The 25,684-nt window shown below is 47.8% G+C and overlaps 1 long non-coding RNA gene across 2 annotated transcripts; it reads left to right on the top strand.

Moving 5' to 3' along the window:
* Positions 1–49: 49 nt before the first annotated feature.
* Positions 50–24,437, top strand: LOC143815073 (uncharacterized). 2 transcript variants are annotated; one of them, XR_013223672.1, is made up of 3 exons: positions 50–134; positions 12,918–13,028; positions 23,757–24,437. It is a non-coding gene; the product is annotated as an uncharacterized LOC143815073 (long non-coding RNA). The 2 variants fall into 2 exon arrangements; XR_013223671.1 differs by lacking the exon at positions 12,918–13,028 and having other exon boundaries at positions 70–134.
* Positions 24,438–25,684: the final 1,247 nt, after the last annotated feature.

Raw genomic sequence — 25,684 nt, forward strand, 5'->3', positions numbered from 1 at the left:
AAAAAGGAGTTTTCTTCCCATAGCTGCAGAGCAGGTCTGTACAATAAACCCCTCCTCACCGCCTCTATGTGTACCTGACCGTACGGCTGCTCAGATGGACTCGCCTGGGTGAGAGAGCAGACACTACCTGGGCAGTGAGTAATAGCTATCTATTATCCATCTATCTATCTATCTATCTATCTATCTATCTATTATCTATCTATCTATCTATCTATCTATCTATCTATCTATTATCTATATATTATCTATCTACCTATCTATCTATCTATCTATCTATCTATCTATTATCATTCTATCTATTATCTATCTATCTATCTATCTATCTATCTATCTATTATCATTCTATCTATTATCTATCTATCTATTATCTATCTATCTATCTATCTATCTATTATCTATCTATCTATTATCTATCTATCTATCTATTATCATTCTATCTATTATCTATCTATCTATCTATCTATCTATCTATCTATTATCATTCTATCTATTATCTATCTATTATCTATCTATCTATCTATCTATCTATCTATCTATCTATCTATTAGCTATCTATCTATTAGCTATCTATCTATCACCTATCTATTATCTATCTATCTATCTATTATCTATCATCTATCTATCATCTATCTATCTATCTATCTATCTATCTATCTATCTATCTATCTATCTATTATCCATCTATCTATCTATCATCTATCATCTATCTATTATCATTCTATCTATTATCTCTCTATTATCTATCTACCTATTATCTATCTATCTATCTACCTATTATCTATCTATTATCTATCTATTATCTATCTATCTATTAGCTATCTATCTACCACCTATCTATTATCTATCTATCTATCTATCTATCTATCTATCTATTAGCTATCTATCTATCTATCACCTATCTATCTATCTATCTATCTATCTATCTATCTATCTATCTATCTATCTATCACCTATCTATTATCTATCTATTATCTATCTATCTATCTATCTATCTATCTATTATCCATCTATTATCTATCTATTATTTCTCTATTATCTATCTATTATCTATCTATTATCTCTCTATCTATTATCTATCTATCTATCTATTATCTATCTATCTATCTATCTATCTATCTATCTATTATCTATCTATTATTTCTCTATTATCTATCTATTATCTATCTATTATCTCTCTATCTATTATCTATCTATCTATCTATCTATCTATCTATCTATCTATTATCTATCTATCTTTCTATCTATCTATCTATTATCTACCTATCTACGACAAAAGAAAAGCAGCAACAGGCAAAAGAATTTCTGGGTGCAGTTCCCCCAGGCAGCACACCGGCTAAAGATGAAAAAAATGGTATTTAATATCCCAAAATGGCTATTAAATAGCACTTTTTTTTACCTTTAACTGCTGTGCTCCCTCCATTTTTTGTCCTCCATCTATCTATCTATCTATCTATCTATCTATCTATCTATCTATCTATCTATTATTTATTATTTCTCTATCTACAGTATTATCTACCGTATCTATCTATTATGTGTCTATCATCTATCTATTATCTATTATCTATCTATTATTTATCTATCATCTATCTATCTATCTATCTATCTATCATCTATCTATTTGCCGGTCTACTGTATCTATCATCCCTCTCATATCTGTGTAGGATATAGGATAAGTTGATGACATCTGGGGGTTTGATCGTTGGTACCCCAAGTGATCTTGAGAATGGGTCTACGTTTTGATCAGAGCAGAGTTGTGTATGGTTGAGCTCTTCTTCGTTTATTGTCTATGGGACCACCAGGAATAGAGGAGAGCTATATGCATCTTTCTTTTGTCCCATGGACAATTAATGGAGTGGAGGTGGCGCTTGTGTTCCTCTTCTGCTATTCAAGACGTTGTTCTGCAGAGCCGGTCCTTGGGTTCCACGGCCCCATTCTCAGGACCTGTGGGTGGCCCAGCAGGAAGACTCCCAGCAGTCACGTACTTATCTCTGGGAGGCACAACTTTAAAATGTACCACCCTTTCCTGTTTGGTGCCACGTCATACAATGTCCCACCACCAGCCCTGGAATTAGGTGATTGCCATAAGTGGTGACAGAGCATGAAGAGGGCGGCACTAATGACTACAGGATGTACATCTAGTCTGGGGTCTGTATAAATAAGGGGTCTCATTTGGGCTTTGCATAAATAAAGGGGGTCTGATCTGGAGTCTGTAAAATTGAGGGGTCCAGTCTGGGGTCTATATAAATGAGGATCTGATCTGCCTTGTGTTTGAATGGGGGTGATCGTTCCTGGGTCATATAAATGGGGATCTGATCATTGGCATGAATGGGGAGTCCAATCAGGGGTCTGTGTAAACATGGGGGGGGGGGGAATCTGAATATCTTTGAAAGGGGATCTTTTCTGGGACCTCCATAAAGAAGGGTCTTTATAAATGGGGGGTACTGGTCTGGCTGGTGTCCATTTAAAAAAGGTGTTTTAGTCAGTGGTCTCTTTTTAGGGGGACTGATCTGAATATTGTATTTGAATCTGGGGGTGTATATATCTATTTAGAGGTTTGGGGGTGTCTGATCTGTGGTTTGTTGCTTGTAGAGGGGGGTCTTTGGCACAGTCTATGTTAGTTTTGGGGTCAGCATTCTTTTTGGGATGGGATGAAGAGCGTCATCTACTATTGGTGACTCCAATTCTGTACCTTGGGGGGTTTGCCCGATATACATAGGCGGGGCTCACCCCCAATAACTTTCCGAGTTGCTCATAAGGTGACCCCTTTTGTGTGACGCTTTAAAAGTCGTCTGTGCCTTGAGTACAGGTGGAGGGGGGTGAGGAAAGGGTTAAATAGCTGCCATATATATTAATGCAGCCTTTAGCTGGGGCGGTTAGACCTGAAATCCTAATACATTGTCTTCATGCTAAATCAGGCACACAAGAAAGGATTAAATCATTATAAAAACACCGATCTCGATAATTCCATGAAATTATAGACTGGAGCTAAAGTCTTACAAAGGCCTGATCCTCAACAGGTAGAAGTGACTGTATAAACCTGACACCCAATACCCCGCAGGAGCGTGAGAAACGGCACGGAGCAGGGACAGGTACAAGCTGCCCAAAGGGGCACAAAATGTTCTACTCATCACACAAACCATATTCAAGTTAGATAGATATATTTACATTTTTGCTTCATTTCTTTTAATTTCCCATTGTATACAGTAGTGCTTGGAAGTTTGTGAACCCTTCGAAATTTTCCATATTTTAACATAAATTTGACCTAAAACGACATCAGATTTTCATCGGCAGATAAAGAGAAACAACTGGGTAAAAATACTTTGTCAATTTTTAAATTAGGAAATTGATTCAATATCATATGTCTGTGAGTGAGAAAAGTATGTGAACCTTTGCTCTCAGTATCTGGTGCGACCTCCTTGTGCACCTAAACGTTCCCGCTAATTGTTTATTAGACCGGCACGTTGGCTTGGAGGAATTTTTTCCCTTTCCTCTCTTCAAAACAGCTTCATCGCTGTTATGTTGTTGGTGGCTTTTCTCCCGTGACCTGCTCGCTTCTGTTCCTTCCACATAATTTCTATAGGATTAAGGTCAGAATTTGTAACTTGGCAATTTCCAAACTTCACCTTTATTCTTCTTTAACCATGGTTTTGTAGAACGACTCGTGTGCTTTGAGTTGTTATCTTGCTGTTTGACCCACGTTCTCTTGAGATTCAGCTCATGGACAAATTGAGAATAATTGAGAATTCATTGTTCCATTAATAATGGCAGCTGTCCTGGTCCAGATGTAGCAAAACAGGCCCAAGTTACCACCATGTTTCACAGGTGGTATGAAGATTTTATGCTATGGTATTTTTCTTTTTTTCTTTCCCTTAACATAACGCTTCTGATTTAAACAAAAAGCTCAATTTTGGTCTCATGCATCTACAAAATATTGTTTCACTACCCTTCTAGCTTGTACACATGATCTTTAGCAAACTGTAGACAGGCAGCAGTTTTTCTGTTTTGAGAGTGGTGGCTTTCTCTCTGCAATCCTGCCATGCTCACCATTGTTGTTCAGTGTTCTCATGATGGACTCATGATCGTTAACATTAGCTAATGTGATAAAAACCTTTAGTTGCTTAGCGGTTACCTTGGGTTCCTTTGTGACCTCACATACTATTACACGCCTTACTCTTGGAGTGATCTTTGTTGGGTAAAACTCCCAAGGAGGGTAACAATGGCCTTGAATTTCCTCCATTAGTACACAATTTGTCTGAAGGTGCATTGGTGGAGTCCAGACTCCTTATAGATGGTTTTGTAACCTTTCCAGCCTGATGAGTATCAACAACTCTTCTTCTGAGGACCTCAGAAATCTCATTTGTTTTTGCCATGATACACTTTCAAAACGTGTTGTGAAGATCAATCAGACTTTGCTAGATTTTTTTTTTTAAATAAAACCAAGTCGCCCACTTACACTTGATTGTCATCCCATTTATAGAAAACACTAGACTCTAATGCCACCTTAAAATTATCTACTAATTGTAAAGTTTAACATACGATTTAGACGTGATATTGGTTCATTTTCCTCATTAAAAAAATATAAATTCTAATATTTTTTACTTATTTGTTTCCATCTATCTATTTTAAGATTTCTGCTGTATTTTTAGGTAAAATGTAGGCATAAATATGGAATATTCTGAAGTTTTTACAAACTATCAAGCACCACTATATTAAAAAAAAAAAGTGAAATCTTGCAATTTTCAATCAGATCCTCATAGTAGGCAGCTATTTATTTTTCTGTAGAGAACTTTTTATTATCATCACAGTCAGTATCACAATAGGAGGTAACAGCTCTATAAGATAGCTTATGATTTCCGATATACAATAGGTAATGTCACAGCTCACCTCCTCCCCTTTCTGGCTCACCCCCATTTGTCATTTTTTGTACTTTGCTACCTCACAACCTGGAATTTCACAGTTTTCTTGGAGGGTTTGCATCGGTTCATATAAAGAACATGCCTACAAGTGTGAACATTTAGTGTTCTTTTCATTGTGAATCAAACAATGAATACGATAAAATTACTGAAAACTTCAGTGTGCATACTATAACTGTTCACCCCCTAAAGTCAGTACTGTGTAGAGCCTCCTTTTGCAGCAATTACAGCTGCAAGTCACTTTGGATAAGTGTCTATGAGCTTTCCACATCTTGCCACTGGGATTTTTGCCCATTTCTCAAGGCACAACTGATCCAGCTCCTTCAAGTTACATGGTTTTCTCTGATGAACAGCAATCTTCAAATCTGACCACAGATTCTCAATTGGATTAAGGTCTGGGCTTTGCCTAAGCCACTCCAAAACATTTACACTTTTCCTCTTAAACCACTCCAGTGTTGCTTTATAAGCATGCTTTGTCTTGTTGGAAGCTGAACAAGTTTTTCTCTTTTTCGGTACTTTGCACCATCCATCTTCCCCTTGACTTGGATCATTTTCCATGTCTCTGCTGCTATGAACTGCTTACAAGTCCAGTAAACCAGGTAAAGACTGCAACGCTATGTCCTTTACTCATTCACCGGCATATACCATCATCTCCATACACCTTAGGAGCCCTGAGGACCCCGCTTCACCTGTGAGAAGCGTCACCATCCAGCCGCCATACCATAACCCCAGAGGACCCCTTTAATTGGCGTCGGTCCCTACTGACCGAGAACCACAGGTGGCGTCACGACAGACTTTATCACAATACCCCTTAAAAGACCTTTGCCATTAATTTAGTCCCAGGGCCACGGACCGGGTCGCTGCCACCGTGACATCCCCTTTAAGACCGGTCCCGGTACCGAGTTCCCCATTGCCCTGGTGGGTGACTCATCTTTTTGGCGTCACGAACAAGATTTTAACTTTCTTAGGGCTGCGCCAATCAGTTGACCAGTTAAGATGTTAACTTTTTGATGCTCTGTCAGGGGATAGACTTCAAATAGGCTGCAGAGCCTTTCCCTAAAGTCACTTAAGGTATGGGACTCTCCGGCATACTGTGGAAGCCAAGCCGCTCCAGGAAAATATGGCATGGACAGCGGCATTATGGGCATTGTAGCTGTGGCAGGGTCCGGCCAGCTTGTTGGAGCTGCGGGGCCTGGTGGCAGTATGGGGACTGCGGCTGTGTCCATCTCGGGGCCTGGGGGCATCACTGGGCCTGCGGGTACTATGGGACCTGCGGCTGCGATCGCTGCCAATCCTCCTCCTGGGTCAGACATGGCTTTTCCCTCTTGCTATCCTGGTAGAAGCCGGCGTCTCTCCTCCAGAGTCTGTAACGGTTCCTCTGGTGCGCAGTCTGCAGCGGTTCCCGGTCCTCCGTCCAGCACTTTGTGGTGTCCTCACTTCTGACTCTGCTGCACGGCGACTTCACTTCCAGCGTTCCTCTCAGCGCGGCACCCGTTTGCTCTTTTCTTCGCACTCTTTTCGGCCGGCTACGCCCACGAAAGTACGTCTCCTCCCCCTCGCGCTCCACGCAGCGCGGCAATGGTGGTTTTTGGCCGCAAACTGTCACAGTCTTTGGTACACAGTACCTGGCGATGCCAGGGCACAAAATCCTGTTCGTGACGCCAAAAATGAGTGGCCCACCAGGGCCGTAGGGTATTCAGTACCAGGTCTGGTGCTTAAAGGGGATGTCACGGTGGTTTCGACCCGGTCCGTGGCCCTGGGCGCCCAATTAAAGGGGAATGTCTTTAAAGGGGTTTTGAGAATAAAGTTTGTTTGTCACGCCACCTGTGGTATTCGGTCAGTAGGGACCGACGCTGCTTAAAGGGGTCCTCTGGGGTGATGGTATGGCAGCTAGATGGCATAACTTCCCAGGTGAAGTAGGTCCCTAGGGCTCCCGGTGTATAGGTGAAGATGGTGAGAGGTGCAGTGAAGAACGAGGACACAGGTTTGCAGTCATTACCTGGTTTACTGTAGCTTCAGGCAACCGCAGTCCAGTGCACCAGATCACAGGACAGGAAGGGTTCGGCCGGTTTGGAGGCAAGTTGGGAGTCCCCTTTTCCAGGTGGAGATTAAAGCCTTCCTTCTAGCGCAGTGTTGTTCTAGTCCCTTACTGCCTATGACTTCTGATAAGGTCCTCCTCACAGTTCTTTTCTCTGTCCCCCATAAAGGATAGGACCCAAACCTGTTTGACAGGTGACTCGAGGATTTTTACAGGGTCTCTATAATGACCCGGGCTCTATGTGTCACTGTGTCTCCTGGGTGTTAGTGAGAACAGGTGATGTATAATCCAGCTGTCCTGCTGGTTTCTGCTATGTGTCTTAGAGTCCCACAAAAGCCTCGGTCTTTCAGCTACCGGTGTCTGTGCTTTGCCAGGGAGACAGTCCAATTACTGCTGTCCTCCCCAGGTGTCACTCGCCTGTGCCTCTCTCTCCTACACACTCACTACAATCTGTTCTTCTTTCGGTATTATCTCTGTCCAGGAGCTGCAGCGCTTTCTTGTGACTGCATGGCCCCTCTGCTTCCTTACCCTCTGTCTCTCTGACAGGAACTAACTAACTTTCCCTCCAAACCACAATATATAGGAGAGTCACCTAGGAATAGGATCAAAAGCTCCCCCTTGTGGCCTGGAGTGTGAACATGTTGCATGCTTGTGTTTACCTGGTGAAAGTTATCCTTCCTTGCTTCCAAGCCTGACATCACTCTCCCGGTGAGGAAAGCAATGCCACTGTGACAACCAGGACCATGGAGCGCCACACACACACCTGTCTATATAAGACCTCACAGCTCTCAGTGCAAGTCAGACCAAATGAGAATCATGGGGTCAAAGGAACTGGCCAAGGAGCTCAGATACAGAATTATGGCAAGGTACACATCTGCCCAAGGTTACAACAGAATTTCTGCAGTACACAAGGTTCCTAAGAGCACAGTGGCCTCCATAATCCTTAAATGGAAGAAGTTTGAAACCACCAGAAGTCTTCCTAGACCTGGCCGTCCAGCCAAACTGAGCAATCGTGGGAGAAGAGCCTTGGTGAGAGAGGTAAAGAAGAACCCCAAGATCACTGTGGCTGAGCTCCAGAGATGCAGTAGGGAGATGGGAGAAAGTTCAACAAAGTCATCTATCACTGCAGCCATCCACCAGTTGGGCCTTTATGGCAGAGTGGCCCGATGGAAGCCTCTCCTGAGTGCAAGTGCAGCGCCCCAGAGTCCTGGTCGTTGCAGTAATGTCGCTCGTCCACCAGGGGGAGTGATATTACGTCTGATGGTACTAAAGGAGTTCACCTTGCCAGGTATCACAGTCACACATTACACTTCACACTCTAGTCCACCAGGGGGAGCAAAGGTACTATCAGGCCACTCCTCACAGTTACCTGGCAAAACTGGTGGGTTGGATAGGAAGTTAGTCAGAAGCTACCTGGGTTTGAACCAGAAAGGACCTGTCAGGCAGACAGGGGGAGAAGGAGGAACATCTGAGCTGCAGACAGAGGGTCCCTGTCAGGGGTGGGATCCTGATAGAGGCCAAGCACGAGACAGAACGTTACGGAGCTACGCCTGCACCCATTGCGGCAGCATCCTAAGAAAGGACACGAAGCGAATTGTATTGTGGAGAGTGAGAAACGAGATCACAGCACAAGGAGATAATACCGGGAGGAGTTCTGCCCCAAGATCGGCAGCCTCCTTCTGAGGCGCGTAGCCGGTAGCCGGAACACCAAGGGAGTAATAGGCTCTACGCATTACTTCAGAGACCGGCAGGACAGTTGATTCCAAGTTGGCTGCCCGACCTTAATACCTATGAAGACACGGAGGCAAATTGTGGGAGAGGGGCATCTCTAGGGTCCCTATAAATAAGCTCCAGGCCTACCCTGTCATACGGGTTGTCCTATCCATAGCATCTGGGGGACAGAGAGAGAGAGAACATCAGAAACATCCACGAAAGTTATGAGGACTATCCCGTGGTGCTCAGCAGGGAGGTACTACAACACACAGGCGCTAGTAGGAAGGCTACTGATTTCCACCTGGATAAGGGAACGCTGGATGTGCCTTCGGACCGGCCGGACTCTGCCTGCCCTGTGAACGGTACTCTGGACTGTGGACCCTGAAGTCTTCAGTAAAAGGTAAAGAGACTGCAACCTTTGTGTCTGCGTTATTCATTGCACCTTACAACGTCCACCAACTACTACACAAACTACTTCACTTTTAATTGGACGCCCCTCAGAAGGGCCACGGACCGGGTCGGGCCACCGTGACATCCCCCCCGAACCGAGAGAGATAGACCCGGTTCCGAGTACCCCATTGCCCTTACGTGGGGGGGCGCTCCACAAGACATATGAAAGCCCGCATAGAGTTTGCTAAACAAATACATGAAGGACTCCCAGACTATGAGAAATAAGATTCTCTGGTCTGATGAAATGAAGATAGACCTTTTTGGTGATAATTCTAAGCGGTATGTGTGGAAAAAAACAGGCACTGCTCATCATCTGCCCAATACAATCCCAACAGTGAAACATGGTGGTAGCAGCATCATGCTATGGGGTGTTTTTAAGCTGCAGTGACAGGACGACTGTTTGACATTGAAGGAAACATGAATGTGGCCAAGTCCCCCTCGTATTGCTCCCACTCCAAACTGTTCCCCATGCTGCTCCCTCTATGTACTGGACCCCACGCTACTCAGTCTCTATTTTGTGGCCACGAACACTTTTTTCTCCTCAATGCTGCCATGCCATACTGTCTCCTCATACTTTACCTCCCTGCCCTTATGTTTATACTGCTTCTTCAACCATTCCCTCTATCTCAGCCCGTTCCCCAATACTGTTTCCTCACATACCCTTCCACACGCTCCCCATACTGTCTCCACCCTCCCATTCTCATACTACTTCCTCGCCCATTTCCCAGGGCACCCCATTGCTCATACTCTTTCCTTACACATCTTCAACTCTATTGGTGTGCTTGGTGTACTGATGCTCTCTGCTTCTACGTGGTGATGGAGAGTGACCTCAGCAGTGTGATCAGATGACTTGATCACTATGCTGACGTTGTCCAGAACCCAGAAGTGTCAGCAGTCAGGGTATAACACTAAAGCTGGTGCCCCTGCATAGTTCCTCTTCCCTCTCCATGCAGGGATGCCACATACTCACTGCCCCGGCCACGCGGCATGCTCGCTGTTTCCTTGTCTTTGTGAGCACCACACTTCTCGGCGGTGTGCCTAGTGCGCGTGCTTCCCTGTTCTTAACGGGACAGCATGCCCACATAGTAAAATGCCCCCAGCCAATCCCGCGGAGGTATTTGGTATTTACCCAGTAGGAAGGTGCCGAAGCAACCTGAATTCATTATTGTGTTGGCCTCCTACTAGTGAGTTGTTAGGTTCCTTAGTCCGTGTGTGGTCAAGGTAGAGCCTCATCCCCTGGTCCATTTGTGGCCAGTGCCTGAGCTTCATTCCCTGGTCCATGTGTGGCCATTGCCTGAACCTCATCCCCTGGTCCATGTGTGTAAAGTGCCTGAATCAGTTCCTAAGACCTGTGTGTCTGAACGTGTACTCCGTATATCTGGACTGCTAAAACCAGTCTCCGAATCCAGTCATGCCTGTCACTCTGTGTCAGTATCCGTTCTGCCCAAGAAGCAGTCAGAACGGAGCCTGAATCCAGTCCGTGTCTGCATACCTGACTCTTGGGGTCAGCAGCTGCAGTACTGGGTACTGGCTAGGAGTGGGACCTGGCGGCTACCTGCAACTTAAGCCTGACTCCGCCATCAGGATCTCCAGTGAACACCAGGTTGCTGCTTAGCTATGCCCCTCCTAAGTAAGTCTGGCCTTCTGGCACAGTGGGTCCACAAACCACTTGTGCCACCTGCTTGCGTGATAGTTTGCTTCGGCGATGGACCCCGCTGATCCCCCTGGCCTTGCGCACAGGGAGCTCTACCATCAGTTGTTTTACCAGGGTGAGCAGCTTGCAAAAATTTTGTTCCATCTACAAATGCTGGACATCCGATTAGAAGACCTGACATTGGATGCACAAGCCCAAGTTACAGCTCCTGCGCCGTGCCTACTCTACCTGCAACTTACGCTCCTAAAAAGGAACCCGTCTTGTCTGATCCACCACAGTGCCATGGGGATCCGTACGTGACACAGGGTTTCTTCAATTATTTTCATGCCTGAAAGATGTGAGTACAATTGAATTCAGGGACCTGACATGTTACACTTTCTCTGAGTCGGCTATCAGCTTGACAGCTGGCTTTAGAAAACAGACAAATCCCACTCCTTGGGGCGTCAAAGCGTAACCATCTCAGACCATTGCATCAGGCATCACGAGTCCCCGCCCGGGGTGGATGCATGTCTCCGCTAGATATGCCCCAAGTGAAATAAAAAATTAAAAAATAACATGAAAAAAACGTAAAAACCTACATGAAACATAAAAGCCTGATTTAAATTAATTCTAATTTTCTGCATTCCTCATAGTGTATTCTTGTTTGCTTACTCTCAGCAATTTCTCTGAGAAAAATGAATATAAGTGAAGGACAGCCCTTTAGGCAACATACTAAATCACAGGATAAGGCTACTTTCACACTAGCGTTAACTGCAATCCGTCACAATGCGTCGTTTTGCAGAAAAAACGCATCCTGCAAAAGTGCTTGCAGGATGCGTTTTTTCTCCATTGACTAACATTAGCGACGCATTGCGACGGATTGCCACACGTCGCAACCGTCATGCGACGGTTGCGCCGTGTTGTGGCGGACCGTCGGCCACAAAAAACGTTGCATGTAACGTTTTTTGCTGCGTCGTGTCAGCCATTTCCGACCGCGCATGCGCGGCCAGAACTCCGCCCCCACCTCCCCGCACCTCACAATGGGGCAGCGGATGCGCTGGAAAAATGCATCCGCTGCCCCGTTGTGCGGCGGAGACAACGCTAGCGTCTGTAACCTCGGCCCGACGCTAGTGTGAAAGAAGCCTTAGACATAATTAGGTTGTGACTATCTTGTCTATGAATAACTGGATTCCCACCTTACTAGAGAGATTGTCTTCTACTCGGACAACCCCTTCTGATTCCCTATGTTTTCCTCATTAAAATAATAACACATAGGCCATGTTCACACGTTCAGTATTTGGTCAGTATTTTACATCAGTATTTGTAAGCCAAAGCCAGAAGTGGGTGATAAATGCAGAAGTGGTGACGTGTTTCTATTATAATTTTCCACTGAATGTTCATCTCCTGGTTTTGTCTTACAAATACTGATGTAAAATACTGACCTGAACCTGTGAACGTGGCCTTATACTCGCCTCTGGTGTCGGCGGTGTCGGCACTGGCTTCCCCAGGGCTCACATGACATTGTTATGTCATGCGATGCCTGCAGCCAATCAGGGGTGGCATTATTTTCCCCTCCTTTGGACAAATTAGGACATCCTGAAAAAGTGAGAGCTTCTGCTGCTCTCTCTTTTCCTCCCGGAGTCAAGTATGTCATTAAGAAAGGAGAATGAAGCCACCTCCGATTTGTTACAGGGATTGTGTGACTTAACAATGTCACGTGAGCCCTGGGACAGTCAGTGCCGACATCACCGACACTGGAGGTGAGTATAAGTTTTCTTATTTTATTGGCCAGGAAACAAAGGCATTCATAAGGGGTTGTCCGAGTAGTGGACAACCCTTCTGAAGGCTTATTCACAAGTCAGCCTTTCATCCTTTCATAGTCAAGATGGGAACAGCTGCTTCTAGGTCTTGGTCATCAGAGGCGCTACTCCCATAGAAATGAGTAGGGTTCAGCCTTGCAAAGTAAAAGAGTTCTGTAAACACTGTAGTGCGGATGCACGCGGTTGTTTTTGCAGTCCTGCCTCTGCTGGCTGGCACCTTGACGCATGTTCATGTATCGCAAGAGGTCCAAGGTCCTCTAAATAAAGATGAAATCCTTTTAGTTATTCACCTCTGCAAACTCTGAGGCATATTCAGAATGAAATACACTCTCTATAAATTTTTCTGATAGAGAACGAAGGAGATTGACTGAAAAACTTGCTGTGGACTGTATTCACAGCTGCCAGAAGTAGAAGAAGACTGGGGAACTTACTGAGGACATTTTTTAAAACTGACAAGAGAGGTAAGGAGATAGATTGGATGAATAACTGAAGGCTATATTTTTGTCTGACAGTGGAGCAAAAAGGCTGTCTGAAGAACTTATGCAGCGCCCCTGAGTCCTGGTCGTTGCAGTACTGTGGCTCCGCCACTAAGGGGAGCTATGGTGCGTCTGATGGCACTGAAGGAGTTCATCTGATCAGGTATCACAGACACCAATACATTTCACAGTCGGGCCTCCGGGGGGAGCTAAGGGTTCTATTCATTAGGCCACTCCCCACCATAGTGGGTAAACTGGGGGTCAGGCAGGAAGTTAGATGAGAAAGCTGACTGGGTTGGAACCAGGCAACACCTTGTGGCAGAGGGTGTTGTGGGGGAAGATACAGTAGGGTCTCTGTCAGGGGTGGGATCCTGACAGAGGCTTGGCAACTTGAACGAACGTAACGGGACCGTGCCTGCTCAGCATAGCGGCGGTGCCCAAGGAAGGACTAGAAGCGAGATAGATTGTGCTGAGTGAGAAACGAGATCACGCAAAAGGAGAAATACCAGTAGGGGTCGTGCTGTAAGACCGAGGCAACATCCTACTGAGGCGCACTACCGGTGGCCGGAACGCCGAGGGAGTATTATAACATTCAGCTTCAAGCAATACTTCAAACAGCGGCAGGACAGTCAGTCTAAGGCGGGCTGTCTAACTTAAATCACCTATGCAGTCTTGGGGGGCAACTTGTGGAGAGGGGCGACTCTAGGGTCCCGGAAGAGCTCCGAGCCTACCCGTCAAACGGGTGCCGTCCCAACCAGAGCACCAGGGAGGGACGGAGAATTAGCAGAACATCATCTAATTGAGTTGTGAGGGAGCTTAAGAAACAGACACAACAGTTGTGGGGACTTTCCGTAAGCACAGCAGGGAAGGACCGCAACACATAGCACTAGAAGGAAGGCACCGATTTCCACCTGTGAGGAGAACTCTGGAGGTGCCATTGGACTGGCCGGACTTGCGCAGCCTGGTGAACCATATTCTGGACTGAGGACCCAGAGATCTTCAGTAAAGAGGTAAAGAGACTGCAACCTGGTGTCCTCGTTATTTACTGCACTGCACCACTACAGCCTCATCACCCTCATCCGTTATACCTATTACACTGTGCGCCCCACGGCAGGGTCACGGACCGGGCCTAGCCACCGTGACAACCCCAGAGCAGAGACTCAGAGGCCCGGCACCGGGTACCCCTCGGCCCTGCGGCAGTGGGGGCGCTACAACTTGGCATCACGAACAGGATCTACTTAAGCCTGAAGAATCAGGTCATGTGTGCCTTGGAACTGTGATTTGTTGTGCTTGGACTGTACTTTATTGCAAAGACTGTGGATTGTCGCTTGCCGCCAAAAATTCGCCGCCATCATAGCGCTGAGGAAAGCGCAGAAGAAGAGGGGCGTGGAGTGGGCGTAAGCAAGCTGGAGAGCGCGAACAACCATGGCCGCCCAGTCTAAATATTTCTGTGTCCTGAGGACGTGTCCGTCAACAGCTGAGGTCCGCCTCCTGATCCTGTTTGGAGGGTGGAGACCATGGAGACGGGGCCGCCCACGAAAGAGACCGCGGGAAGAAGACACTGGAGAGGAGATAAAGATGGCGACGCTGGAAGCACCGCATGGGAATGATCGGACTCGGAGAGAGGCTGGGCAGCCCGATGTGGCCCAGGGTACGCCGTCACTGCGGGAGCTGACCCTTGCAGAGCCAACGATGGGCCGACCTCCCCGGCCGCCGTCAGAGGAGTGTATGGCCGCGGCCGAGGCTCGGCGGATCGCTGCCCGCTTGGAAACCGATGCCCGCGTGATCGCTAGGCTGGGCCAGCCCACGGAGGTCTGCTTGTCCCCAGTGTCCCCTGCTCCTTCCAACCCGGCCGCGGCTGAAAGTGCGTTGCAGACGCAGGGCCTGAAGCTCATGCCAGAGGCTGAACACCTGCGGCGCTTGGTGGCTGCATGGAGAGATCGACCACAACCGGCAACCCAGGTTGATCTGACCACCGTTGCAGAGGTCCCCTTGTCCCACTGGGGTGTAGTGGTCTCCTTCAACCCCCGACATGGACGCGGGGTTATACAAGAGATCGGGGAGCCGCTACAAGTTCACGTGGACCGGGAGGAGGTGGAGCCCTGCGGAGGAAGATTCCCTCGCGACCTGGAGCCAGGTGATGCGGTGACTTACACCCGATGGAGGAGGGCTACGGGAGAGGCTGGCTGGATGGCGCGGGGCGTCCAACGGTGCGTCGCCCTCCAAGCCACTGCCGGAGCATCAGAGGATAAATCTCCTGCTGGAAAAGCCGCAGAACCTGACCCTGAAGAACAGCGGAGAACCCGGACCCACCATGTACCTTGGGGGCGTGCCGGGGCCTCGGTGAAAAGAACATCCCGGCGAGGGATTCTGTCGTTGTTGGGGCGGGACCCGATCCTTGAACCAGCCGGACGACCCGTTGGTCTGGTGAGGCCCGGGAGGAAACCACCTTCTTCCCCGAAGAACGAGTAAGCATGACTGCTTTAAATATGTACATAGTTCTTAACTGTTGGTGTGTTGATTTCTGATGCTGCTAAAACCCGTCCAGGGTTAACTTTTAAGGGGATCCTTTTGTTGACCCGGGATCCCTATTGTTTTGCTTTTGTTTGATTTTTCCAAGTTTTGCACAAAGTTTCCAGAACTGCTGAAATCATGAACAGTGCATGATCCGAACTTTTTGTATATAGTTTGCACCTTATTAAAGGTGCTCCCTACTGGTTTTACTTAAAGAAGGACTCTTTGTGAAGATACCACACTGGAACCTTTGTTGAGTACGGACTGGTAGCCTAAGAAGGCGTGCTACCTCATAGAGACTTAGTCCCCTCTTAAAGGGGATGTTCATTTGTCGCACTTAACCGATGATATTGCTTTAAGATAGGTAGCAATGATGTTTGACGAAAGAAAATGATGATAATGTTTACATGAGTAAGTTATATGTATTTAACTAGTTAATTGTGAAGAAATGCTGATGATGTTCCGGAAAGAAAGTGAAAGCGAGAAGAAGGATGCAGTGGGCCCGTAGGGGTAGACGTGGTGTCCAGCATGTGGAGCGCCCCCACACCGCCGCAGGGCCGAGGGGTACCCGGAGCCGGGCCTCTGAGTCTCAGTTTTGGGGTTGTCACGGTGGCTAGACCCGGTCCGTGGCCCTGTCTGTCAGTGGGGACGTCCGGTGCAATAAGGGGTGTTATAACGGTGCAGTTGTGGGGTGCAGGTCGCGGTAAATAATGAGGACACCAGGTTGCAGTCTCTTTACCTCTTTACTGAAGATCTCTGGGTCCTCAATCCAGAATACGGCTCACCAGGCTGCGCAAGTCCGGCCGGTCCAATGACACTTCCAGAGTTCTCTTCACAGGAGGAAATCTGTGCCTTCCCCTAGCGCTATGTGTTGTAGTCCTTCCCTGCTGTGCTTACGGAAAGTACCCCACAACTGTTGTGTCTGTTTCTGATGTTCCCTCACAACTCGACTAGATGATGTTCTGCTAATCCTCCGTCCCTCCCTGAGGTTCGGGTAGGAACGGCACCCGTTTGACGGGTAGGCCTGGAGTTCTTCCGGGACCCTAGAGACGCCCCTCTCCCACAATTGTCTCCCAAGACTTCATAGGTGATTTGAGTTAGACAGCCCGCCTGAGACTGACTGTCCTGCCGCTGTTTGGAGTATTGCTTGAAGCTGAATGTTATTCTACTCCCTCGGCGTTCCGGCCACCGGTAGTGCGCCTCAGTAGGATGTTGCTTCGGTCTTACAGCACGACTCCTACTGGTATTTCTCCTTTGCGTGATCCCGTTTCTCACTCAGCACAATCTATCTCTCTTCTAATCCTTTCTTGGGCACCGCCGCTACCCGGAGCAGGCACGGTCCCGTTACGTTCGTTCTCGTTGCCAAGCCTCTGTCAGGATCCCACCCCTGACAGAGACCCTACTGTATCTTCCCCTACAACACCCTCTGCCACAAGGTGTTGCCTGGTTCCAACCCAGTCAGCTTTCTGATCTAACTTCCTGCCTGACCCCCAGTTTACCCACTATGGTGGGGAGTGGCCTAATGAATAGCACCCTTAGCTCCCCCCGGAGGCCCGGCTGTGAAATGTATTGGTGTCTGTGATACCTGATCAGATGAACTCCTTCAGTGCCATCGGACGCACCATAGCTCCCCATAGTGGCGGAGCCACAGTACTGCAACGACCAGGACTCTGGGGCGCTGCACTCCCCCCTGGTTAAACACAGTACTCCGGGACTGAGAAGAAAACAACAATACAAGTTTAGCAAAAAGACATACAATTTTTGTTGAGTGCAAATAACAATACGTATACTTGAACAAGCTTCCCTTTATGGGAGGTGAGAATACTTGAACGTTACAAAACATGGTTAAACATTAAACATTATAAATTACATGCTATAAATAACTCCTGTTACCCAACCGGGTATTCTACTAAGTGCAAAAATTGCTGAACAATACTTTAACATTGCCTTTAAGGACATACACTCTGTATCCACCAAAGACCTTCCTATAATCACATTATAAGGTAAATTAACTTTTTTCATTCTCCTTCTTTGAATCTGCAGGACCGCCTGTCCTATCGGCACCAGACCTACTGCCTCTCCTTTCTGTTACAGGACCGCCCCGTTCAGCCAGGGCCTACTGCCTTTTCAACTTCTATACACAGTATAGATCATAACATTACTTTCAGTTTTAGAAGCACTGAGCCGTCTACGTATGGCTCCTAGGAGGACTCACTACCCAACCCCTACGGGTTCACTTTCTGTCTTCTGTAACACATTATTAACTCTTTCTTTACAATAACTAACTTACTATGGAGGACTCAGGGTTTACCTTCTATCCCTAGTTTCTTATCAACATTCTCAACTATCCCCTTATAACATCAATCTTCATTACTATTTTCTTTCTGGAAACATCATCTGCATTTCTCTACATTTAACCAATCAAATACATATAACTTTTACATGTAAGAATTATCATCACTTTCGCTCATCAAGACATTATTGCTATCCATCAATCTTAAAGCAATACGATTCTTCAAATATACACGTGGATGTCCCCTTTAAGAAGGGACCAAGTCTTCAGGAGGTAGCATTTGTTCTCTAGCTACCAGTCCATACTCAGCAAAGGCTCCGGTGCGGTATCTTCGCAAAGAGTCTCTTTCTAAGTAAAACCAGTAGGAAACACCCTTAAGAAGGTGTGAACTATGTACAAGAAGTTTGTATCATGCACTGTTCATGATTGCGGCAGTTTTTAAGACTTGTGCAAAAACTTAGAAAAAAATAAACAAAACAACAAGGATCCCGGGTCAACAAAGGGATCCATAAGGAATTAACCCTGAACGGGTTTAGCAGCAACAGTAAACAAACAGTTAAAAGAAGAACTATTTACACTTTCTTAAAGCATTCATGCTTACTCTTTTTCAGAATCCCCCACGAGGCGCCACCTGGCGGGTGAACCCCTGCAGCCCAGGTTCCAGGTCCACTCCCGCTGCCAGGTACACCCCATGGGTTCGGGTCTGTTGCACAACCAGGTCGTGTGCGGTAATAAAGGTCTGTGTCCCCACTTCTCTCTGTGCTGGCACAGCAGGAACACCGGTCACTCGAGGAGGCGCCTCCTTGGCCACTACAGTGGTGGTGGTGGTGGCCAGACTGCAGGTCACAGTTTCCGTTAATGTACAGGTGGGGGTGACCAAGGTGGCCACCGACCGGTCACACGGGGACACTTTGGCTACAGGGGCCGGTCTTTCCGGCACCTTGGGCGGGGGTTCCATTGACCTCTTCTTGCGCACATTCAGAGCGAACCACCCCTTCTCCCCAAAATGTCTGGTGTAGATGACACTGTCTCCTGGGTAGAGGTCTCGATCGGGGTGGCCCTCCCTGAGATGCGACTCAACGTCCCGGCGGTTAACAAAGACCTCCGCGTATAACCCCGGTTCCTTAATAAAGCCCCAGCCTCCTCGGAGCTTAAAGGTGGTGATGATGCCCTGCCTGCGCGGGGCCTGGTGAGCGGTGGGGTCCTTGCGGGCCCGATCCTTTACTGCCAGGTCCTTCTGATGATAAGCCTCCATCCCAGCCCGGTACGCCTCATCCTCTTCCTTCCATTGCTGTTCCAGCTGGGCCTGGTATGTGTCCCAGCTCAGGGCCTGCACCATCTCCCCTTCCCGCGTCTCCACCCCGGGGAATCCCATGAGGTCGGGTCCGGGGTTCACCCAGCGGTATACCGTGCGCTCCACACGGGTCTCGCAGGACAGGGTAATTGGTGTGATCGGGGCCTTCATACGATGTTCCATGCCCGTAGCTTCCTCCCAGGGCAACAGACGTTGGAGCTTATGAGTCCCAGGGGAAGGGGGCGCTGCAACGGGGCCCACTAACACACCCTCTGCTAGCGGGGCAGGATCGGCGGACTCACCAACCGGTGCGAGTTCACTTTCCGCGACAGGTCCCGCTGGTTCCTCCGGTGAGGTCTCCGATGTCCGGGAACTCTCTGCCGGCACCACTAAGCGCGGAGCCTGGACCCCCACATTCAGTTGGAGAAGTTGGTTGAATAAGTCCTCCATCTCGGCCCTCAGGAATCTGGTGTTGTCCACGGAAGACGGGCTGCTGTGCTCATCCGGGTAGTCGGGGGAGGTTTCCACTTCAACCCCACTGTCGGGTTCAGAGCTGCTGGCCATGGCGTCCTCCACGTGGGTCGCTTCCGGGTCTCTTTCCCGCTCTCTCCTTCGTGGGCGGTGTCGTTTTCTCGGTCTTCGCCCTCCATTGAGGATTAGGAGGCGGATCTCTGCCGCTGACGGACACGTCCTCACCGTGCAGAAATATTTAGACTGGGCGGCCATTGTTTTTCGCGCTCTCCAGCTTGCCTACGCCCACTCCACGCCCCTCTTCTCTTCCGGCGCTCTCCTCAGCGCTGCAATGGCGGCGTATTTTGGCGGCAAGTGGCGCAGCACACAGTCTTTGCAATAAAGTACAGTCCAAGCACAGTAAATCACAGTTCCAAGGCACACATGACCTGATTCTTCAGGCTTAAGTAGATCCTGTTCGTGACGCCAAGTTGGAGCGCCCCCACACCGCCGCAGGGCCGAGGGGTACCCGGAGCCGGGCCTCTGAGTCTCAGTTCTGGGGTTGTCACGGTGGCTAGACCCGGTCCGTGGCCCTGTCTGTCAGTGGGGGACGTCCGGTGCAATAAGGGGTGTTGTAACGGTGCAGTTGTGGGGTGCAGGTCGCGGTAAATAATGAGGACACCAGGTTGCAGTCTCTTTACCTCTTTACTGAAGATCTCTGGGTCCTCAATCCAGAATACGGCTCACCAGGCTGCGCAAGTCCGGCCGGTCCAATGACACTTCCAGAGTTCTCTTCACAGGAGGAAATCTGTGCCTTCCCCTAGCGCTATGTGTTGTAGTCCTTCCCTGCTGTGCTTACGGAAAGTCCCCACAACTGTTGTGTCTGTTTCTGATGTTCCCTCACAACTCGACTAGATGATGTTCTGCTAATCCTCCGTCCCTCCCTGAGGTTCGGGTAGGAACGGCACCCGTTTGACGGGTAGGCCTGGAGTTCTTCCGGGACCCTAGAGACGCCCCTCTCCCACAATTGCCTCCCAAGACTTCATAGGTGATTTGAGTTAGACAGCCCGCCTGAGACTGACTGTCCTGCCGCTGTTTGGAGTATTGCTTGAAGCTGAATGTTATTCTACTCCCTCGGCGTTCCGGCCACCGGTAGTGCGCCTCAGTAGGATGTTGCTTCGGTCTTACAGCACGACTCCTACTGGTATTTCTCCTTTGCGTGATCCCGTTTCTCACTCAGCACAATCTATCTCTCTTCTAATCCTTTCTTGGGCACCGCCGCTACCCGGAGCAGGCACGGTCCCGTTACGTTCGTTCTCGTTGCCAAGCCTCTGTCAGGATCCCACCCCTGACAGAGACCCTACTGTATCTTCCCCTACAACACCCTCTGCCACAAGGTGTTGCCTGGTTCCAACCCAGTCAGCTTTCTGATCTAACTTCCTGCCTGACCCCCAGTTTACCCACTATGGTGGGGAGTGGCCTAATGAATAGCACCCTTAGCTCCCCCCGGAGGCCCGGCTGTGAAATGTATTGGTGTCTGTGATACCTGATCAGATGAACTCCTTCAGTGCCATCGGACGCACCATAGCTCCCCATAGTGGCGGAGCCACAGTACTGCAACGACCAGGACTCTGGGGCGCTGCACATGCATGTTAGTGAGAAAAATAATGGGAAGGTTTGATGTTGTGTAAAGAAAATGGTTAATTACGTTGATAGATAATTAGGATAGAAGGTAAACCCTGAGTCCTCATAGGAGCCATACAGAGATGGCTCAGTGCTCTTAAATTGAAAGTATGTTATGTTCTATACTGTGTATAGTAGTTGAACAGACAGAAGGCTCGGGCTGAAAGGAGCGGTCCTGTAAGAAAGGAGAGGCAGTAGGTCTGGCGCCGTTAGGACAGGCGGTCCTGCAGATTTAAAGAAGGAGAATGAAAAAGTTAAATTGCCTTATAATGTGATTATAAGAAGATCTTTAGTGGATGCGGAGTGTATGTCCTTAAAGGCAATGTTAAATTATTGTTCAACAGTTTTGCACTTAGTAGAATACCCGGTTGGGTAAGGAAAGTTATTTGTAGCATGTTGCTATGATATTTAACCACGTTTGTAACGTTCAAGTGTCCTTACCTCCCATAAAGGGAAGCCTGTTTAAATATACTTATTGTTATTACACTCAACAAAACTGTATGTCTTTTTGCTAACTTGTATTGTTGTTTTCTTCCCAGTCCCGGAGTACTGTGTTTAACCAGGGGGGAGTGCAGCGCCCCAGAGTCCTGGTCGTTGCAGTACTGTGGCTCCGCCACTAAGGGGAGCTATGGTGCGTCTGATGGCACTGAAGGAGTTCATCTGATCAGGTATCACAGACACCAATACATTTCACAGTCGGGCCTCCGGGGGGAGCTAAGGGTTCTATTCATTAGGCCACTCCCCACCTGGGGGTCAGGCAGGAAGTTAGATGAGAAAGCTGACTGGGTTGGAACCAGGCAACACCTTGTGGCAGAGGGTGTTGTGGGGGAAGATACAGTAGGGTCTCTGTCAGGGGTGGGATCCTGACAGAGGCTTGGCAACTTGAACGAACGTAACGGGACCGTGCCTGCTCAGCATAGCGGCGGTGCCCAAGGAAGGACTAGAAGCGAGATAGATTGTGCTGAGTGAGAAACGAGATCACGCAAAAGGAGAAATACCAGTAGGGGTCGTGCTGTAAGACCGAGGCAACATCTTACTGAGGCGCACTACCGGTGGCCGGAACGCCGAAGGAGTATTATAACATTCAGCTTCAAGCAATACTTCAAACAGCGGCAGGACAGTCAGTCTAAGGCGGGCTGTCTAACTTAAATCACCTATGCAGTCTTGGGGGGCAACTTGTGGAGAGGGGCGACTCTAGGGTCCCGGAAGAGCTCCGAGCCTACCCGTCAAACGGGTGCCGTCCCAACCAGAACACCAGGGAGGGACGGAGGATTAGCAGAACATCATCTAATTGAGTTGTGAGGGAACTTAAGAAACAGACACAACAGTTGTGGGGACTTTCCGTAAGCACAGCAGGGAAGGACCACAACACATAGCGCTAGTAGGAAGGCACCGATTTCCACCTGTGAAGAGAACTCTGGAGGTGCCATCGGACCGGCCGGACTTGCGCAGCCTGGTGAACCGTATTCTGGACTGAGGACCCAGAGATCTTCAGTAAAGAGGTAAAGAGACTGCAACCTGGTGTCCTCGTTATTTACTGCACTGCACCACTACAGCCTCATCACCCTCATCCGTTATACCTATTACACTGTGCGCCCCACGGCAGGGTCACGGACCGGGCCTAACCACCGTGACAACCCCAGAGCAGAGACTCAGAGGCCCGGCACCGGGTACCCCTCGGCCCTGCGGCAGTGGGGGCGCTACACTTACCGACTGCTATATTTAAAGATGCCAGAGGTGGAAGGAAAGTGACTGGGAAATTACTAGAAGAGTAACCATGGGCTATATTTATGGCTGATTGGAGAAAGGAGACTAACTAAAGAACTTACTATACTTATGGCTATATTTACAGCTGCCGGAAAAGGAAGCAGAGTGGCAGGGAACTTACTGGGCACTATATTTTCAGCTACCATAGATATAAGGAGAATGTCGTGTAAATTGATTGGGAACTAATGGCTGACAGAGGTGGATGCAGTCTGACTGTAGAACTTAATGTGGACTATAGTTACAGCTGCTAGAGGTAGAAGAAGACAGGTTGGGTAACTTACTGGGAATGGTTTTTACAGCTGACAACACAGAAGTATGTAGACTGACTGCATGACTGACTGAGGATTATATTTACAGCTGCCAGAGGTGGAAGGAGACTGGTCGGAAATTTTCTTTGTGCTATATCTACAGCTGCAGTAGAGGTAAAGGAGACTCATTGGGAAACGAACTGTGGACTATATTTACAGCTGCCACAAGACTAAGACTAACCAGGAAAGTGCTGGAGATAATATTTATGACTGAGAGAGGGGAAAAGAGACTGACTGAAGAATTTACTTAGGACTACATTTACAGCTACCAGAAGGAGAAGGAAACCTGGTTTGTGTGCAGATAACATCTGATTGTAGGGGTCCGGCTATGTTTTAATAGTGTGTTAAGGTCCTGGAGATACACCAGATTTATATGACATAATAAACTTTCCTTCTTGCTCCAGGTTGTGCTATGGATGCTAGAATGGAGCATATCGGAAGACAAATCTTGGGGACAAGCTCCGCACCAGTTACATCAAGCAACTTTACATCCTTGAGCAGCTCCACCAAAGATCAGTCCGTGGAACAGATTCACTCTGGATGGTTTGTCATTCTGGTCATTGGATTTTTTGCCTTCATTATCACTGCTTCCATGGTAGTTAACCAGCTGAATGCTGAACCGACGGAACAAGATGCCATCAATGATTTTATTGAAGCAGAATACCAGAAAAACAAATCCATCAAATCCCCGATAGTGACTTCTCAATGTTACGAGAACGAGGCCTACACTGATTCTAATACAAGCAATGAAAGTGATCTGTTTAAGGAACTTATGAAAAATGCAGAAAAGACAAGAAGAGACGAGAAAAAATCAACAGCCAATCACGACGCAGTTATATGTATTTCAACAGTCTCCTAATTTTTCACATAGGCATGGCGGACAGTGTACACTGTATTCGGTAACATTTCCAACAAGGCCCCTTAGTGAATAGGTATACTGTATGTGTCAAAATGCAAATTATTATTGTGCCTTTTGAGTGTCCTCTTGGACTTATCACCAGGTTAACATTGGCAGCCAGTTTTTGGTCTTATTTTATTCCTTCTGTTCCCCTTAGTATTCTTTTTCTTAAATCTGCCATACAGTTCTAGAGATATGGGCCTTTTTATTTAGTGTACATTTTTATGGTCTTTACCAAAGGGGCATGATTCACAGGGTCATAATGCAGACTGGGCTGTATTTGCCACTAGGCACTGGAGGTCCAGTGCCTAGGGCGGCAGGTCTTAGATGGCGGCACCAGTCAGTACACACTGTGGCACAGGAGAGCAGAGCAGCACCACTCAGGAAGGAAGAAAATCCCCTGCTGCCCTCAAGAAATCACACTGGTGCCCACCCTCCTGAGCAATCTGATGGGACACACTGTAAGTAGAAAACATACATTGTAGAAAAGAGCTTGTCCTCTTGAGTTAGGGGTTGGGGGGTAGAGAAAGTTTGCAGAAAGGGTCTTGGAGAAGGGGGAGAATTATGCACTTGGATGGCTGACAAACTGCCCAGGGGACCTGATGCAGCAGAGGAACCTTGGCTGCTGTATTGTAAACAGGTAAGAGGATGCAGCAGCACAGAGGACATGGACTCAGTGGTTATAATGACCAGGATATTATTTATTAACTCTTTACACAATTAATAGCTCAAGTCAAAATACAAGGGAACAACAATTTCACATTAACAACTGTTCAGACTATATGGTGCTATCATTACACTCTCTCAGTTGCCAGTTTGGTTCTAATCCTGGCCTTAGAAACCAACAAACCCGGTGCTACTGCACTGAGACGTGCGACACTGGTATCCTATTCGTTGGATTACTGTCGCTAAAACATCTAGACACTGACGCTCAGACTCCCTAAACGTTATACAACCAGATTAACCGTCTGTTGTCATTTACAGTCTCAGGGGAGATAAACTCACGTTCCAATGTACTTATACAATCACACGATCAGGTCTCTGCTCATACTATCGGGCCATCGCTCGCACGATCGGGGCAACGTCTGACTGGAGCAACTTGGGCCCACCAGAGAAATTTTCAGACCCTTTGCTCAGACACTCATATTTAAGTCACATGCTGTCCATTGCCTTGTGAAACTCCTTGAGATGGTTCTACTCCTTCATTGGAGTCCAGCTGTGTGTAATTCAACTGATAGGACTTGATTCGGAAAGGCGCACACCTGTCTATATAAGACCTCACAGCTCACAGTGCATGTCAGACCAAATGAGACTCATGAGGTCAAAGGAACTGGCCAAGGAGCTCAGAGACAGAATTGTGGCAAGGCACAGATCTGGCCAAGGTTACAACAGAATTTCTGCAGTGCTCAAGGTTCCCAAGAGCACAGTGGCCTC

Source organism: Ranitomeya variabilis, chromosome 3, assembly GCF_051348905.1.
Source record: "Ranitomeya variabilis isolate aRanVar5 chromosome 3, aRanVar5.hap1, whole genome shotgun sequence".
NCBI classification, from domain to species: Eukaryota; Metazoa; Chordata; class Amphibia; order Anura; family Dendrobatidae; genus Ranitomeya; species Ranitomeya variabilis.